Genomic DNA, 5,308 nt, shown 5'->3' with positions numbered 1-5,308 from the left:
GCAGCCGGCGAGACTCGAGTCGGCAATACTGAATGGTAAATTCTGTTTTATTTAGTTTGACCTGCACTAAATGTCGATCTTAATTTGTCATCTGTTCCTCACACGTCCGGCAGATATTGTTTTGTTTTTTAATGTTATGTACAATATTCAGGTGTACATGTCAATGCTGTGAAAGCATGCCCACTGCAGATGAATGTGTATGCTGCAGAGAGATCTGGCAGGTGATGGAACAAATAGACAGTTTGCAACCTACTGACCAGATAGCAGAGTCCTGCATCGGGTCGGGTATCCGCGGGTACCCGACGGGTGACCCGCAAAAAAGGTGATTTGCGGGTGGTATTTTTTCAAACGCTTTTTTCCGGGTTCACTTCTGGGTAAAACAAAGATGATGCGGGTCCGGTTGCGGGTGTTGCATAATAAATATATTTAAACAATAATATTTTAGTTTAATGTTTAAATCCTCAGACCTCTCCTCCGCGGTACCGAGCATAATCGTAACCTCTGCAGTGCATCTATCTGCTGCTGAGCGCACCACATTCTGAATGGCTGAGGTGAAGCTCTCTATAGTGGAGAATACAGCATTTTCAATAACTCTTCCTCAAGAGCAAAATCCAACGTCTGGGAGGCTTTTGGTGTCATCCTAGATGGAGAAAATAAACAACATCCCAGGCTTTTTGAGCCAAATATGCAACTGCGTGTGTTAATAATTGCACGTTGTCACTGCTTATATATATGCGGGTTCGGGTCGGGTTGCGGATCATGTGCCGGCGGGTCGGGTCGGGTTGCGGGACTAATTGGCAATATGTGCGGGTAGCGGGGCGGGTTCGGTACTGCACGTCACGGGTGCGGGGCGGGAGCGGGTCTTGAAAATCAGACCCGTGCAGGACTCTGCCAGATAGAAGACACCGACGAGAAACCAAGGTGCATTATTAGCCACCCAGGCTTTAGAGAAGGCTGTCTCAGTGTTTGGACACTGAAAATAGCGTATCTTCAATACAAACAACAACACAGAGCAGTTGATGGCCCACTACACCAGTAAGTAAATATTGATTGACCCAACTGCCTATTGCAGCTTTGCTTTCATATAATACTTTTAGTCGCTACAGATATGGTACACTTTTAAAGATACCATTAAACTATTTCAAGCAGTCAAAAACAGCTTGGCTTTTATTTTTTCTGTGTATGCAAGTTCAATGTATGCTTGAGAAAAGAAACAACTACACATGTGAGGAAATATATAAGAGGTCTATGATTCTGTCAAGCAGTCATGTATAACCTCATATTTATTTTGTACAAGTAAAATACAAATATCATGTTATAAGCCAATTTGTAACCATTGCTACATAATAGTAGGCTACTACATAACATTTTATTTTTCTCCAAATATATTTATAATCTGTATACTTTTTTTTCATTAGGAAGTATCGATATACAGCTTATCGACAGTTTGTACGTTGGTGCTGGGGTGTAGGCCTACTCGGCCCAAAAATCAGAGTCCCGCTGCATGTGCTGTAACCGAGATACGGAAGACTTACCCTGAGCCGGGAGGCCGCTATCAGGGATTTCAATGGCCAAATCTGTAATTTGACATAAATCATGCAGCTGAACTGGTTAAAATGGTTTCGCATGATGTAAATAATTTACAAAGTACATCATTTACAATATTATTTTTCCAAAGAAACATGTAAATATAACAACATTTTCCAAATCACAAATTTGTAAGATTGTATTAATTTACTGTTTGATAAATAAAAAAGGGTTCTTTTGTTAATTTTTCACTTGTAACATTTTATCTTTATTGCAGTGTACATTAGTCTATTTTGGTATATGTGCGAGCCCACAAATAATTAAAAGTGGTAAAAATAATAAAGATATTCAGACGTAATTCATTTTTGGCCTTACTTATTTCACTTCAACTTTTATATATTTCAGTCACTAGGCAAGTTCACTGTACTCTGGTGACATTTAGCTCAAGCTGGCATAACACCTGTAGTAACTTAATTCTGACCCGAGTTTTGTGCACAATCTTCCAGCACCCATGATCAATGTTTATAGCAATCAGGAAACATTCACAGCTCACAACTACACATCGCTTCCCCATCATGAATTGTTAGATAAAAAAAGTTTAGCGAGGTCCGGTTACACATATGTTGAGCGAAAATAGCGGAAGGATACAAAACAAACAATCCAGACGAGGCTGGTGTTTGCCACGTGTGACGTCACACAGCTGGGTTAATGGCTGGCAAGCTTTTCGCTACCGGAGCGGAATAACACGGGAACGTGGCACACATTTCATGTTATTTGGGGGGTATTTATGGAAAGAATCATTGATGTTGATATGTCAAATGAAACAGTGGAAAGTGATGAAGCGATTTATTAACACAGAATAACTTTTATTTTGGACATTACATGGACTTTAAGGTAAGATGGCGCCTACCCATTAACGTCACAATTTAAGTCGCTGATTTTCTCCCCAACGGCGCTCACAACAACAACAATGGGGGACTGCGTTGGGTCGATGATCCTGTTCTATCTCACATGTTCCACCCTCTAGACTCTTTGGGTACTACTCTCATCAATGATACGCGAGCGTTCACACACTGAAGTTGTATAAACGTAGCCGGCCAATCAGGGAGAGCCTACCTGAATGCGTGCGCAGGCACACAATATATAAGGCGGCTACGCCTCCTCACTGTCATCCTTTTCTCTTCAGCGAGCAGGACAACACCTGATAGAGAAAAGCAGGGGCGGACTGGGACTAAAATTCAGCCCTGGAAACTGACCCAGTCCGGCCACATGAGATGTCAAATGTTAGAAATCTGCTGTTTATTATTTAAAGTTTTACGTCCGATTCGGTCCTTTTTTCCTCTCTGTACACAGCTCCAGTTTGGGCATTGGCCTGTCATCAGATTACATTATTAGTTACTGCTGTAGCAGACGTTGAGCAAAATTATTTTTGATTAAATACTCCAAATCTCCACCCTCCATAATTGCACTTGCTTCAGTTGCTTGCTACTTTCTAAGGGCGGTGATGACAGTACGAACTGAAGTTGATGCGATTTGATTGGATTGTGAGGCAAGGGAAGCCAGCCACCTCTGGATTGGCCTTGGCATGGCCCTGACCAATCACAGGTTGGCAGGGGCATGACGTGAGCCTCATCTGATTGGTCAATCCCTCAATTGTTTTTCACCAAGGGAAGCCAATTTCGGCTAGCCTTCTCTGCAACAGAGAGTGCAATCTACTGTTTCACCATAACATCTAGAGGGGCGCTGTTTATCACTCTTTGTAAAATACTCAATGAGAATGGGGGAGAGATGGGCCGGTGTAGTTACCAGATGTGCACAGCCTACCAGATCAGCAGGGGGCCCGTTACGCTTACTAATGACGTCACGCATTGGCTGTACGGCAACCCAAGAGGACATTTTACAGGGCCAAATTCCGCAAAGAATATTAAAAAATAACAATCGACATTAATCTGAACGAGGGAGGTGATTTATTATCATTACAACGTAATTTCCCGATCATTTAAATATGAATATGGTGAGATACATTCTTTGAATAAGCGAGAAATGGATTTAACTCCTGTTTGACAATAACTGTGAATTTATTTTCTTTTATTTAAAATTAGAAATCAAATGTGATCATAACCAACGCAGTTTTTAAAGATATACATTGTTCAACACAGAATCATTTACCAAATTACACCATATCCAATCCTTTTACGAGTCAGAAAATGCTATCTGTTCATTGCAGTTTTTGTTTATTGAATTAGATTACCATGAGCTCAACATAATTGAATTGTGTAGAGTACAAGTCCACAGCCAAGAAAATGTTATTTGCATCTCGTTTTATTTATGAATATGGAATGATGGAATTCTAACACTGGAGTTTATTATTTACTATAACTTGATCATTCTGCTTCAGTTTGTGGGCTACAGCCAGTTTATGGTAGCAGCGCGTTAACAGCTTCATCCTCTGAACGTGTGCACTGTCTGTTAAAAAAACTGCAGGAACCCAGAACACAGACAAAAAACATAACCCCCTTCACATCTCAACTATTGTAACGGGTCCCCGATATGACCACAGTGATGATACCTGTATTAAGCAGGTGAAACAGGAGCTGTTGACAGGAAGTTGTTGTTAATATGGGAACAACATGATGGTATCTGATATCTTCTACATATGAAGACGGAGAAAGTAAAGAATACAGTTTATGTTTAAATGTTAGCACCCCCCGAAGAAGAACAAGCTCTTACATTGAGTCTGGAGTTTCAATAAATTCTAAATCATCAGTAAAGTCTACGACCATATTTCGGAGGGATAGGCTATGCTACATATTAACTTTAAATGTTATGCATTTCAGTTCTTCAATAACATTACTTATCAACACTTCACTTTCCTGACACAGTTCCACTAACATACATTCACTGTCGATTGTTATTTTTTCATATTCTTTGCGGAATTTGGCCGTGTAAAATGTCCTCTTGGGTTGCCGTACAGTCAATGTGTGACGTCATTAGTAAGCGTAATGGACCCATGGATGTATAATAAGAACGGACCCCGTGCTGATCTGGTAGGCCGTGCAGATACGTACACTGGCAGCAACACACAGAAAAGAAGAATTACCGAAACTAAACAAAGCGTTTTTATTTATTTATTAAAATTATACAATCCAAAAAAACAGGGGAAACCTGGCTTCCCTTGGCCTCCAGGAGAAAACGCCACTGAGTTCAAGGGATAATTCTCACCCACCTCTTGCTCTTGCCGTTCACTTGTATGTGCCAGTTGAGCTGGTTCTTCCACCAGCTCAACTCTGGCCCTCATCATGAACGCAGAAGGCTGGCTGTATATCTGAACTCGCGCCCTCATCATTCTCTTCATCATCTTGCACTTGTTCTAAGCTGCTGATGATAGTGCTTGTAGCAGTGCTGCTGCCAAAAAGGTCTGTCAATTTGCGAAACATTTATATGCTTCACCTGCGAGTGACTTCACCTTTTTTGTCTTGCCTTCTCGGCCCCACCTTTTTATTTTCGTTTTCTTTGATTTGTATCCATGTTTTTTCATTCTCCCTGTCTGCCGCGGCGTCTAATCCCTTTCTTCGTGTGGCCGGCCTTTTTTCTTCTTTGTGTGTGATTATTTGACACACGACAGGCCGTTAGCGCAACTTCAATGATGACGTTAAACAATTTTTTTTTAAAGGGCCGGCCGTCAGAACCACAGAACGGCCCTTGACGACCGGCCGTTCTGTGGTTCTCCAGATTCTACAGATGGCCAGTCCGCCCCTGGAGAAAGTAAAACGTTTGAAAG

Source organism: Notothenia rossii, assembly GCF_949606895.1.
Source record: "Notothenia rossii genome assembly, chromosome: 7".
Taxonomy (NCBI): domain Eukaryota; kingdom Metazoa; phylum Chordata; class Actinopteri; order Perciformes; family Nototheniidae; genus Notothenia; species Notothenia rossii.
Note: the sequence above shows the minus strand (reverse complement) of the source record.